Source organism: Panthera pardus, unplaced genomic scaffold (assembly GCF_024362965.1).
Source record: "Panthera pardus isolate Hobbes unplaced genomic scaffold, ASM2436296v1 HiC_scaffold_16, whole genome shotgun sequence".
Taxonomy (NCBI): domain Eukaryota; kingdom Metazoa; phylum Chordata; class Mammalia; order Carnivora; family Felidae; genus Panthera; species Panthera pardus.
In genome coordinates, this window is record NW_026526721.1 from 51,827,305 (window position 1) to 51,842,379 (window position 15,075).

The 15,075-nt window shown below is 36.9% G+C and overlaps 1 long non-coding RNA gene across 1 annotated transcript in view; it reads right to left on the reverse strand.

The window, feature by feature from the left end:
• Positions 1-10,572, reverse strand: part of LOC109266338 (uncharacterized) — a 129,712-nt gene extending 119,140 nt beyond the window's left edge. The window contains exon 1 of the long non-coding RNA XR_002079669.2: positions 10,403-10,572. This is a non-coding gene — a long non-coding RNA (uncharacterized LOC109266338). The remainder of the gene's footprint in view (positions 1-10,402) is intronic.
• Between the last annotated feature and the right edge of the window lie 4,503 nt (positions 10,573-15,075).

Here is a 15,075-nt window from a genome sequence, read left to right on the forward strand (position 1 = left end):
AGGATTAACAGAAATTGCCTAATATTTTCTAAGATAAATTACAGTTTAATAGCTACAATTTTGACAATGATAAATGTTTATACCAAAGGAGTGAATCTGTAACAGTGAAATGACAAGCTGTTGGGACTTATTTTATTTTTTTAATATATGAAATTTATTGTCAAATTGGTTTCCATACAACACCCAGTGCTCATCCCAAAAGATGCCCTCTTCAATGCCCATCACCTACCCTTCCCTCCCTCCCACCCCCCCATCAACCCTCCGTTTGTTCATAAGAGTCTCTTATGCTTTGGCTCTCTCCCACTCTAACCTCATTTTTTTTTCCTTCCCCTCCTCCATGGGTTTCTGTTACGTTTCTCAGGATCCACATAAGAGTGAAACCATATGGTATCTGTCTTTCTCTGTATGGCTTCTTTCACTTAGCATCACACTCTCCAGTTCCATCCACGTTGCTACAAAGGGCCATATTTCGTTCTTTCTCATTGCCATGTAGTACTCCACTGTGTATATAAACCACAATTTCTTTATCCATTCATCAGTTAATGGACATTTAGGCTCTTTCCACAATTTGGCTATTGTTGAGAGTGCTCCTATAAACATTGGCGTACAAGTGCCCCTATGCATCAGTACTCCTGTATGTTGGGACTTATTTTAGCACAATGATTCCCATCTACTATTCCATCAACTCCAAAAACATAGATAGGATCCTGTTCTGCTTTCTCTTGAGGTCAGCTATGACAAGGCCTTCTGTTAGTGTCTGTTCCCATGATGATAATTCTCACATGAGAAGCATTTTTCCTTTTTATTACTAAGAGGAGAGGCAATTAAAAAAATGAGCAAGCTCACACACAACTTTTAAAAATAAATATAGGCACATTAAACAAACATGCTAAGTAATGAAAACCTGAGCAACTCTGACAAAGTTCTATGACCCTGCAGAAATGCACACTTAGGTTGAAGTTTCTATCTGCATGGTTTCTTACCTGCCACGTGTCAATTACTACCCTATTAAACAAAACTTGGGTGTGCACAAGGCAAAATGTGATGAGCCTGGGTGAAAGTTAATGACTCAGGACTCAAATAAGGCTTAGCTTCCAAAAAGTCTTTGAGGTTCACATCTGATCACATCCAATATGAAGGAGAGCAGACAGTGTGTCAGCAGCAGACAGGGTACCGGCACTCTGGGATTAGTGTGGCATCTCTGTAAACGTTCTGAAATGAGGATTAAAAACTTCCAGGTTGGCAGATACTTCTTCTGCTCCTGTACTCTAAATGTCATATAACTTCATCCTGGCTAAACATGACAGGTGATGCTTCAATTCCCGCCCCCCCAATTTTGCTTTGCAATATCATTGCAAGAAATGTGGAAACAATCAAGATAGACTACTTTTCAACATCAGCCTGATCTAGAGCTAGCAGAAATATAAAAATGACTCGGAACCAAAATATCCATAAAGAGAAATTTGACAGCTCTCTTTGGGTTTATTCTTTGGAAGTGAATCTCTACATACTCTCTACATGTCTCTCCCGGCAGTGAACATAAACCCTGGAATACGTGCTTAAGAATGAGAAGTAACCTGGGTGGGTCAAATGGCAACCAGGCGGAGAACAAAAAGAAAATCAGGCTACAAGCCTAAAAGATATGATGGCGCTCTGCCTTTCTATTGTCTTTTAGTTTCACTTTCATTGTGTCTTTGTGGGAAGTATGTGTCCATATGCTGCTGCCACAAATTTGTAGTGTAATAAGTAGAGGTGAAAGTAGCCAAAGAGGAAGAAAGAATCTGGAATAAACGCTGGACAGTCAAAGCAGATGTAGGTTTCCGGTAAAAATTAGATAATCAGCAGGGGCACCTGAGTGGCTGTCTGTTAAGCGTCCATTTCAGCTCAGGCCATGATCTGACGGTCCGTGAGTTTGAGCCTCACATTGGGCCCTCTGCTGTCAGCACAGAACCTGCTTCAGATCCTCTCTCCCCCTCTCTTTTTGCCCCTCCCCTGCTAGCGCTTTTGCTCTCTCTCTCTCTCTCTCTTTCTCTCTTTCAAAAATAAATAAACATCTAAAAAAATTATTTGCAAACTAGGCCCGAAGCCTAATATGAGAGGAAGAAAAGTTAAAGAAGTAATAAAGAATATAGAATTAATTAGCTAGAAAAGGAAAAACAAAATAGGGATCAATGTGACAACACCTAGGTCCTAATAAAGAGCCAAATTTGCCAAAACCTGAGCTACTATTCTATTTCTTTGCCCAAGTATGAAATCATCAGGGTAATGCACAGTGGCACATCAGACGTAGCAACTTAAAAGGAAGAACTTCACAGCACTGAGGGGTCTCTCAGAGGAATAGAGTCCTGAAAAGGGATGTCTGTGAAGTTATTTCTTTTACATAAAAGAAATTGATTGCATCTTTATCCGGTGTTCTCATCAAGTTCCAGGCTTTGCTCAGCATTTCTATGAAAAAAAAAACAAAACAAAATAAAACAAAAATATAGACCCATATTCATGAAGCAGAACAGTCTATAAAGGGAGTTGCTTTCAATAATGGGAGGTGGATATTTAGAATTCAATCCCATCACTGTTTGAGAAATGGAAACTAGTATCAGGTTTGAAATACTCATTTTTACCTGCCTTCATAGGTTCCAATGATGAGCTTCAGGTAGTGAAAGAATCCCCTGAAATACAATGCTAAATGCATGTGTAACTTTTGGGGAGAAAGAGAAGCCATTGCCTTTTATCAGAATTCAAAAGGATCTATGATCCCAACAAACTTAAGAGCTACTAAGCCAGAAAATTTTTGAAGTCCTCTCCAGTTTTATGCTTCTGAGTTTGACACTCTTTATATCAAGATAAAAAAAAAAAAACCTGATATCTTTTACAAAATACAATTAGAAATTATAATAATACAGAGATGAATAAGTAATTTTCTTGAATATTTATAATATGCCAGATATTTGTCTTTCTGTTTTATTCATCTAATGTGTACAACAGCCCTATGAAATAGATATTTTTTGGGGTGTTTGGGTGGCTCAGCTGGTTGAGTGTCCGACTTCAGCTCAGGGCATGATCTCGCAGTCCGTGGGTTCAAGCCCCACATTGAGCTCTGTGCTGACAGCTCACAGCCTGGAGCCTGCTTCAGATTCTGTGTCTCCCTCTCTCTCTGCCCCTCCCCCACTCACACTCTGTCTCTCTCTGTCTGTCAAAAATGAATAAAGGTTAAAAAGATTTAGAATTCATTAAAAAAAGGGGGGGCATCTGGATGGCTCAGTTGGTTAAGCGTCCAATTTTGGCTCAGATCATGATCTTACAGCTCTTGGACCTGAGCCCCTTGTCAGGCTCTGTGCTGACAGCCTGGAGTCTGCTTCACATTCTGTGTCTCCCTCTCTCTCTTCCCCTACCCTGCTCATGTTCTATCTCTTTCTCAAAAATAAAATAAACATTAAATTTTTTTAAATGTAGAAATAGGTATTTTCCTTGCCATCAACACTAGCAAACAAGAGACTCAGTGTAGAAAAATGATTAGCCAAAGAGCAAAAACTGGGAAATGGCAGAAACTGTCATAAAACCTATGCAAGTCTGACTCCAAAGCTGGTGTGTTGATAACCACACCTTAGAACTTTTCATAAAGACATGATTTTGTAGCCTCTCCCAAGAAACAAAGAACAATGAGAATTTTCCATGAAAGTCCAAGGCCATGCATAAAAGACTACACAGAGAAAGGGGAAAAAAACTCATTTTGCCTGCCACCGTTTAAATCCATGTGTATTTTGACTACAACAAGTGTTAAATGGTAAAAAGAAGAAAACAAAATACAGAACAGTGTATGCGGACCTGGCGGGTCCAGACCAGACAGCCAGGGCCAGCAGAAGAGGCTCAGGTGTTTTGTGTACCACTCAAAGGCAACATCAATGTCTCATTTTCCAAGCCTCTTAGGATCCCATCTTCCCTATAAAGGATATGAAGATACACATTTACTCTACCCTAGGGACAGCTCTGCTACTGACATTAGGGAGACTGCAGAGGGGAAGGGATGACCTTTGCAGGGTCAGCTTCCCAGTACAAGAACTGGTACACACAGGACTCCATGTTCAGACGAGCCCTGAGATTGCTTGAATGGTCTGTTGTTGCCATCGTGAAAATGTTAATACTTTCTGGAAAAGGGGCACCGCGTGTTTATTTCACAATGTTCCCTGAAAATTATGTAGCCAGTCCCGGGACTTGGTTTGAAGCTTATGTATCACTCTTTTGCTATTTCATGTAAATTAAATTATCAGGTGTTAGTCACATGAAGAGTTCCAGCTTACATACACAGTACCATTCACTGTCTAACCATCCATACTGCTTACCACATTCCATTTCACCCTTATAATCCGATGTATACTAAACGTGGGAAAATGCCTTAATCTTCATCAAATTGATACTTCTATTTTTACAAGTAATCTAGTCAGTTCAGTGAGGCTGATTCAAATAATGAAAAAGCATTCAACTAAGCCCTTTCCCCTTAGGTCCTGAACACTGGCTGTCATGCACAGAAACACAGTCTGATGAGAGAGACTTCATGCTTGATAGGTGAACTTTGGCAGGTGAACAAGGGCTGCTCATTGGTGTCTAAACATGCCAAAGCTGCTTCACCCACCCACTTGTGTGTCCCAGTCCCTAAGTTGCTGAAATAAACACTCTCAATTTAACACCTGTGTCCGCAGTATCTTTAATTTACAGGGCACTGCAAACTATTTGAATTCAGTTTTCCTGACCCTTAAATACAAGGACCATTTTGGTAGAGCAAAAAAACATCTACCTCTCCTTACCAATGCCACCTACATAGTTTTGGAGTGTTTATTCTCATGGCCATTGAATATAAGACACAGATTAAAATACATAGAATGTATTTTCTCTGGAAAACATACATTAAATTTAGGAAACCTATTTGCATTTGTGTTTTTATAATTGCCATCTGACCATCTTAAGTATCTTAAGAGAAATTCACAGAACTCTTTTAAGAACCGCTAATCAATTATTTTTCATACATGATTACAGAATGGGAAGAATATATTTTTAAATGCCTTATAAAGTATCGATAGTAATAAACCACTGGTTTCTCTTCTAAGAGTGATTATTTTGAGTTCCTTTCCCAGAAAATTACTTTTGTAAAAAAAAATGTCAACTTATACACTGAACAATTTAAAATTATATAATTGCTTTGTATGTTGAAACATAAGCTCTACATTGAACAATAAAAGAAGAATGACGTTTTCTATTGTTTGAGAGTTGTATTAAGGTATCTCTGTGATGAAAATTTTGCCCCACAAGTCAGATATAGTGCCTAAAATGTTATCACAAGGAGCCAAGTTTCTATTTCTCATTTGTCCAGGTATGGCTTACCTGGGTCCCCTCTCAGATTCTCATAAGGCTGCAATCCTGTATTGCCTCTGCCTTTTCATCTGGAGGCTTGACTGGATAGAGATATGACTCCAGGCTCACTCAGTCTCTCCTTCTGTGTGCAAGTATTATATCTACTATTGTCTCCTGGGAGAGCTAACATATTAAGAAATTTGCTTTTCCAGTTCTCAGGAGTAAGGAGTGGTGTAGTGGTAAAAGAAAGTTTGTTGTTAGTTTGTTTTATAGTAACAGATTTCTTTTCAAAAAAGACTGGACATGAAGGAGGTGCCTAAGTGAGTCCCAGAGCATCCAGAGAATAACATAATTCTCCTGAATGTTGGAGAGAGATATATAGATACATTATCAAAGTGTGTGTCAAGTGGTGAGCTTGGAAGCAGAAAGGGAAAGTACTTTGCTATTTTTCGCTCTTCCTAGTTTTTTTTTTCCTGAGTCAGTGCACACTGAGATTTTAACATGAACTAGTCATAAGAAACAAGTGTGATACTTGTTAAGGTGGGCTTAGCATACTCATTGGTTGTTCTGGGTGGAATCTATGAGATGAGGCAGAATTAAAAATCAGTTATGCGTCTAAAAAGCTTTTCTTCACTAGAAATGTCGGTGGAATACAGTAATGGCTACTATATAAGTAATACATAATATGGACTGGGAACTCTCTCTCTATAATCATATTTAATCTCCAAAGAGCTATGTGGGTAAATATTACCATCCATTGCAGACACACCCAAAGGTGACCCCCAGTGAGTCATGTTCTTGTATTAGTCCCTCCCCTTGAGTGAAACTAAAATCTATCCCTTGCTTTGCATCAATAAAATATAGCAACAGTGATGAGATGTCACTCCCTTAATTAGGTTACATGAGATTTGATTCCTATAATCATGTTATATTATGTAAGATTATTTTAGCAGAATAGGGCCAGAGTCTCTCCTTGCTTACTTGCTGAAGTAAGCAGCCATGTTGAGGAGGTCCATGTGGTAAGAACTTGTGGAAAGCCTCTATGAGCTGCAGGACCTGAGGACAGTCAACAACCAATAGCCAGCAATAAGCCAGGTCTCTGAGGCATACAGTCTCAAGGAAATCAATTCTGTTGCCAACCTCAGTGAGCTTACTATCATATGTATCTCCAGTCATGCCTTCAGATGAGAACGCAGCCCAGCTGGCAGCTTGATTACAGACCTGTATAACTCTGAACAAAGGATATAACTAAGCTGTGCCCAGACTCCTGACTTAACAGAAATTGTGAGATCATAAATGGGTGTTGTTGTAAGCCACTAAGTTGTGATAATTACTTATCCATTTAATAAAAAGATAGCATGGAATTCTATTTTGTAACAGGACTCAAATATTAGACAGGTTAAGTATCTGCATTGGTCCAGTAGCCAACTCTGTGTTTCTTTCATTCTCATTTATATAATCATCATGCAGTGAACTTTTGCTCTTTTCCTTGAAACACCACTTTTGGATCCTATATGTATTTTGCTTTTTCTCCACCTTCTCAAATTTCAGGTGTCCTTTACAAGACATCCTCCACCACTACTCACCATGACTGTCTATTGAACCCAAACCTAGGATTAAGATTTGGGTGTTGATATACATCCTTTTGGTTTGGCTAAAATCTGATATTATTTCAGAAGTTTTTTCATTGCTTATCCTTTGTATTTAGAACAGTAACAATATATAAACTGGAAAGGTTATAAATTCAATTTCTGTTTTAAGATGGAAAAGTTTAACAGGACTATTTATAATGCTTCTGTTTTCTTCAAGTTCTGTCTCTATAGACAGAACTGATGCTTTTCGCTATTGCATTTTTACAGTTTTATGGAAGAAACTAAATAGTTGACAAAATACATTGTACATTTTTATTGACTGTATGTTTGCATCTCCCCAAAATTCATGTGTTAAAGCCTTAACATCCAGTGTGACTGTATTTAGAGATGGGGTTTCTAATGAAGTAATTAAGGTCAAATGAGATCATGAGTAGGACCCTTATCCAATAGAATTAGTATCCTTTATAAGAAGAGACATCAGAGAGCTCACACTCTCTCTCCTCATGCATGAACCAAGGAAAAAGCCTTGTAAGGACAGTGAAAAGGTGGCTGTCTGCAAGCCAGGAAGAGTCCCTATCGGAAACTGAACCCCACTGCTACCTTGCTCTTAAACTTTTCAGCCTCTGGAACTATGTGAAAATAAATTTTCATTGTTTAAGCCACCCAGTCTGTGGTATTTTGTTACGGCAGCTTGAGTAGCCTAATGCGTACACCTTTCATAAAAATAAAAATAAGATAAATAAAAACCTTCAGAATTAGTGTACAAAAAATATTTCTATTTCAACAATAAGGTGGAAATAATCAAAAACTCTCACATCAAACCAGCTGAAAATCTGTAGAATAAAGTTCCCAGATCACAACCCCCATTTAGATTCTGATTTAATAAATCTCAGGAGGAACTCTGTATTTTAAGAAGTACTGAAGAGCAATGTACACTGAGTGATTCATTCTATTCCTGAGATGCTTGAGCCGTGCATTGAGAAGTATTACGTTAAGTGTTCTTAGAACACTAAGAATATCTAAGTATTCTTATCTAAGTATGTGTCTGTAATGAATTGTGATGAGGGAATAAGGAAATATTCAAAGCAATTCAAAGGCATACTTAGTTATTTTTCAAGATTAAAGAAGATATTTATTTAGAGCTAATAACTTTCTGAATGGATATATGGAGGCATGTATGTTCAAATTTAATCACTAAATTTTCCCCTTACAATAAAACAATAAAATTATTGTTTGAATTAATTGTTTTACTCCATTCATCATGTTGCCGTTTACTTCCGAATTAAATACACACAGGAATATTCTTTTGCATGCTTATTTTACAAAGTTAATATACATTTAACATTATGGAAAAGAATCCCAGATCTAGAAAACTGAATAAGAAACAGATGTTGGGAAATTAGTGAGATCTAAAATGCAGCCTACCTTCATTTCTATTATAAAGAGACCTACATCAGGACCCCTGTTGTGGCTATATGCTCTCAACAGAAGTTTCATTTGGATGTTTTTCCAGTAATGAAACCCAAGTCAGGAAGTTTTCAAGCTGCCAATACTCCTACAAAGACTATGGATGCTTTGAGACAAGTGTTATTTTCAAAATACCTGTCCCATTCAAAAGATTGCTGCAGGGCACCAAAGCAATAGAAATGTTTCAAGCCCTGCTGCCCCTATCATATCCTCTCCTGGTGCCCAGCATGATACTTCACCAGCAAATACATGAGCTACTTGCTAAAGAAGAAGTGCTCTTTTTTAAATTTATTATTTACTAAATCCTGGGGGTTCTCAGAACATTCCCTACACATGCCCTTCAAATCTTCACTTGGTAGATTCCCAGCTGAGAAGACAACCACAGGGATATTAAGAAAGACCTACTTTATTAAGATTCAATTGGGTTGATCCTTCTTCTAAGAAAGGTGACTGCCAGGTCAAAATGAAACAACAGGGCATCTTTTGTATGCATTAATTTTCAATTGGGTTTGAGAAACATACCATTTTGGTGTCATAAGTTTTCAAAAGAAATGACTAGCTTAAATTGATTAATGAGATAAGTAGTCAGGAACACAAGCGAAGTGAAGGAATATAGCAGGCATACCAACTATTAAATACTTATTTTCCCCACATTCGGAAACATTTTTGAGTTTTTAAAGGTAGTTTTAAAAATACAAGCCTACAAAAAATAAACTTGTGAATTAAAACAATTAATATTCTCTTACCATTTTGTATATTTTTTACAAAATTAAGGTGTATTTTTTTTTTTATTTTTTACTTATTGTCTTCACTGAATCTTTTAATTGCCTATTGGTACTTTTTTTTTTTTTTAGATTGAAGATCTTTAAGATTTAAACCTAGTATTTGCTTTCTTTCTTTGTTTTCTTCTTTTTAAAAAAAATCAATTTGGGGCGCCTCGGTGGCTCAGTCGGTTGGGCAGCTGACTACAGCTCAGGTCATGATCTCACGGTCTGTGAGTTTGAGCCCTGCAAAGGGCTCTATGCTGGCAGCTCAGAGCCTGGAGCCTACTTCTGATTCTGTGTCTCCCTCTCTCTCTGCCCCTTCCCTGCTTGCTCTCTGTCTCTCTCCCTCTCAAAAAATAAATAAATAATAAATAAACATTGAAAAAAGGATTTTAAAAAGAATTTTTTAAAAAAGGATTTCTGCATCTCTTTAAAAGAAAAAAAATCAATTTGAACACTTTTCCCCCTCAGGTCACATCTCCAACACACAGCACAATGTCCCCACACATCGTATTATTGTTCTATTCTACCCCACTACTCAAACAGTGTCACAGATCAGTTAATCAAAGGCATCTTCTATAAAAATATTCCCCTTCCAAATTTATATCATGACTTTTTAGATAAATGTAATTTTCATTAATTTATTTATAAATTAGGAGACATTTCTCCTCACAGTAATAACAACAAGAAAGCAAACAAACAAACTGGGCCTTTCTTATGAGACAGTGATTTAGATGTCTATAATGTTGTGGTTAATGCTCCTAAATACCTAAATATCTTCTCTCTGGACCATATCTCCACATCATTTTCCCCCAAAACCTATTTGATTAAATAATATTTCCATGATATGTTAATTGGTATTAGGGAAAGGAAGAATACACAATCAAATAAATGCAAGAAATATTGTTGCAGTTAAACACAATTTACCAGATGTATGTATTTTTACAGTTTAGCTGGAAATGAGCAAGGCATACAGAAACATAGGATGCTTCAAAATTATATGTGTCATTCCTATACAAGGATATGATCATCTGTTTCCTTACAATTTTTTGGTATAAGTGCTGAGGAAACACAACTGATTTACTTCTCGTATTGTAAGGTGTCTTAGATCATCGAACATGCTAATACATTTTATGAATTTTCAATGGGAGGAGGAGAATGGAGCCAAATATCTGACCACAAATCCCTCTCATTCCCCCATTTGTTGCCATCGACCCCTCCCCTTACAATACTTACCCGGAAAAGTCCTCTGGGGCACAGCCGAGAAAATCTGCTCTAGACTCAATCTTCAGAGTGTGATATGCCAAAGAAAACACCATGAAAAAGGCTCAGCATGGTGGACAAGGCTTTGGAGTCAAACAGATTGGTTTTGAATTCATTTCTCAATTATGCAACTTACTTGCTGATATTACCTGAGGATGTTTTTTAAATCTCTCAGAGGACACCATTTCTGCATCTATGGAATGGAGAAGACACTGATGTGAATCTCATTAGTTGTCATGATTTTTCATAAGATAAGTCTAGGACCCTGTATTCGTTAGCATTCAGGGAGCAGTGTAAAAGTAAGGTGGAGAAAAAGTAGATCACAGGTGATTTATTGGTTGTAAAATTTTGCGGGGTTTCAGCAAATGCTCAGTTCTTTATAGTAAATTTATGATCCTTTTTAATCAAGTCTCTTTTTTTCCCCCTGAGTTTTAAGCTCTTCTAAAACAGAAGCCATGTGTCATTTATCTTTTCATGTACTGAACAATAGTAGCTAATCAATTCAGGTACATTTAATTAAAAAATGTTATGTCACAATGTCTGTGGCCAATCTTTCCCAAGTATTCATACCTAACACAACAAACATCCATCCACTATTATATCACAAATGATACATTAGTGTATTTTATTCATTTACTTATATATGTAATTACAATTTAAAATCAAATTACCATGAGATGCAATACCTATTTAACCCTATTTTTCAGTTTTTTTAGACATGAATGTGTAGATATCTGTGTCTAAAAACTAGGGTCTTAAGTGGAAGTAGTTTCTGTCAAACAACTGTCCCTCTGATTTGGAAGAACTTTAACTCTTTAACAACTGTATTCACTGTCTTAAGTTTAAAATAGATGACTTGTTTAATGCTATCTTTTAGTAAAAATTCCAAGATTAATTTTAAAAAAGATACAGTCACCAAATTCTCAGAAATGAATGATTGTCACAAATAGCCACCAACTATAAGTTCCTGAAAGCATCACCATTTATAAATCAACAAGTATGACTTTCACATGACCAAGGATGCTTGTGTATTTATTGCCTACAAATCACACCCGAGTTAACCGTTGAAAAGAGGGTAAAAGGAAGCCAAGCAAAACTGAAAAATAGTATTTACGTGCTTTCTAGAGAGAAATTTGAATACTATAGATTCTCAACTTTAACTCTGAGATCTAGGCATTCTCTGAGGCTTCAGATTAAGATTCAACGATTTCAGTACACGGAAACATAACATAACATAAAAATAACATAAATTCCATACATAGAGACAGAGCCAGCAACAGAATGTGGAAGCTGTGTAGTCATTCAAGAGTCCTACATTTGGTTTAAAACTCTGCTTTTGTGGTCTTGAAATTATTCATACTTTTAATTTTGAACTTGTGTGTTGCAAAGGAAGTCCGATGGGACAAATGGAGCATGCACGTAAGCAGAGGAGATGTGTTGAGTGCACACACAAGCTCAGGCCAGAGAGCACGGGGCAGCAGGCAGTCCAAGCAGGGGACCTGGCCACGTGGTGTGTATGTCCAGGCCAGCTCCTGGCATCACAGACCCCCATGGGGAGGCTGGGACCGGGCCCTGGAGCCAGACTGCTGGCAAGGGTAGCAGCAAAGGCAGCTGCTGCAGCAGCGGGGACATCAGTGATGGAACACCAGCTAACGCAGGCATTCCCACAGCCCTTCCCTTCCACACCTGCACACATATTCTGCTGGAGCTCAGGCAGTGACTGTGTCATTAAATTACAACAAAATAAAAGTGTGTGCACAAACATTACAATAAAGAATATCTGAGAGCTAATAGAACTCTTCAAAGAGTTTAGACTCTCATTTTGAAAACTACTACATTGCAAAACAAATATCCACAAACAGAAATAGAAAACGAATTTAAAGATTGTCACTTTTGACGTAAAAGAACACTATTTTCATATGAAGCATCGAATGAACCAATTATTTACAAAGAAGATAAATTTTAAATTAATGTTTCTTGTAATTGAAGACATAGCGTTAGAAACAATTAACAGACATTTTGAATTATAAACAAATCATAGAGTCACTTTTGTTTTTTTGTATAATGTCTACAAGTTACAGAAAATGCCAAAAAGGCATTAAAATGCCACTGTACAAATTTGCATTTAAAATTAAATTTAGACTTACATAAAATTGATTCATCTGAGGAGTTAAATATTTTTACTTTTCTTTTTTAAGGTTACTTATTTTGAGAAAGAGAGAGAGAGAGAGAGCACTAGCAGGGGAGAGGCAGAGAGACAGAGAATCCCAAGCAGGCTCCGCTCCAGCCTCACAAACCATGAGATCATGACCTGACCCAAAGTCAAGAGTTGGACGCTTAACTGACTGAGCCACCCAGGTGCCCTAGTTAAGTATTTTTAGAAAAATTATTCCTCAAGAATCATCAGCTCTAGATACACTAAAATTTTATTTTGAAAGAATTATTAGAAAGTTATTCTAGCTCCAGTAACAGTTATCATCAGGAAAAAGATTTTCTCAAAAATAAAAATTATCAAAAATTATTTGAGAATTATTGGTAACTGATGTTACTTTCATTTATATAGATTAAAAATGAAGGTGTTAAGAGTATAAGTCTGATGACCTAATAAATAAAGTTTAGAAAAGCATGTCAGAAAAAACAAGTTATCGCATTAATAAAATATTATTATAGAATCACATATAATAAAGTGTATATCATTCCATAGGTCATTATTATACTGAAAATTATGAGATCAAACTATTATTCTTCCTGCGAGTTTTAAGATCATATTGTCCTTCATGTATCTCTACTATTCCTTACTATATTTTATAACTATTTTTTAAATTCAGTGTGCATATAAATCACCAGAGAATCTTATTAAAATGCTGATTCTGATTCTGAAAGTGTGAGTTGGAGCCCAAGACTCCATCCTGCAAACAGATGCCCAGGTAACGTTGATCCCGAAGATTCCAGCACTATAGTTCTACTACCAACACAGCTCCCTACACTGAAAAGAATTAAAAATTAAATATATCTATTCCGTTTCAAAAGGACATAATGATCAAATAAACTTTGGAAATTCTAGGTTAAATATTAACTTCAGGATTCCTCAGGGTCCTCAAAATGCTGAAGATGAGTATTGTCACCAAGATGGAGACATGATACACCACGGTTTCCATATTTTCTTGGCTCCTGTTAAAGAAAAAAATATTCATGGCACTTGTTAAAAAGTAGTAAGGCAGGCTTTATTCAGGGGCACCACTGCAATGAAGTTTTACATTGGAGAGAGAGATTGAGCTCAACTCCAAATACAATAAGGAAAAGTAGGGATTTATAGCCAAAGAGCAGGGTGAAAGGTCAGTGGATGGAAAATCATTAAGAGATAGGAAAGTGTTTTTCTAGAATCACCTAATAGGATTCCTTCTGAAGACAGCCAGGGTGATCATATTCCAAGGGTGTGGGATTTTCGCTAAACTGTCTTAGCAGGATTCTTGCTAAAACTGGAAGAAGTGGACCAAGGAAAAATGCAAATTGAGGCCTTGTTAAAAAGAGGGCTCAGAGGATCCTGACTAGAGTGAGGTCAAGAAAGAGTCTTGATCATGATTTTTTTTTTTTTAGGAGCGGTGAGGAACAATAATGTATTAGCTTTTGATACTACATATATGCCCTCAAAACTTAAGGAGCATTAAATATCTTTGTATTTCATTTTACTTGGAGAATATAAATGGGGGGGGGGGGGACCTTTCTAATACAATACCTTATGTAAAGAAGCAAAAAAGTAAAAGATTAATTATTCCTATAATTTAGGCATTCAGTTAACAAATACTAATTGAATACCTCCTTTTCTCAAGTGAGTTCTACCTAAAGCTTATACAAAAGAAATTAAAGTAATCCTAATAGATTCTTAATAGAATATTAAGAATATTCTTAATAGACTCTATTAAGAATCGAAGAATCAAAGAATCTTAAATTGGTTTTGAAAAAGCTTGGATCACCAGCTGGCCAGGTTTTCCAGTTTGGGTTTTCACGACAGCGGAAAATATGAGAAGGATTTCCTCCCTTGGGCAAGCTTGCCTTGGTTCCAGGGAGCTGTTGTCTCAGCTGGCTTGTGTGTGCTGTTGCCACTTTTTTCACTTACTTACAAGATCTTTGACCCTAAACAGAGCCACTGGTTCCTGAACATACTTAAGAATCGGAAGTACTTTCCAGGAGAGAACACTGAGACAGAGAAAGATTTAACAATTGAGGACTCTAGGTCTGGGTAAAGCATATGTGTACTTTCCATACAACTGTTTTCAAAGTTTTAAAGTCATTGAACATAAACTGTTAAGAAAAGTTTACAACCGCCCCACTTCCCAGCATCTGCTCCATTTCTTGTCTCCACAGCCTGTTTCACCTTCCAGTGAGCCATATTACTAAATAATTTACCGATTCACGATGCTTATTGTGTGCTGTCTTCCCCCACTAGGAGGTAGGCTCCATGAAGGCAAAGATTTCTCTCCCTTTTGTTCTCCAATGCTTTGATCAGAACCTGGCAGATAGTGGCCACTAAGCACCAATTTTCTTATCTCCAGAACACAATATATCACTGCAAAGATATATCATTGATATCTGTATTTACCTTCAAGACTTCTGTTGTAGTGCTATAACTCTTTTATTTGTTGCTC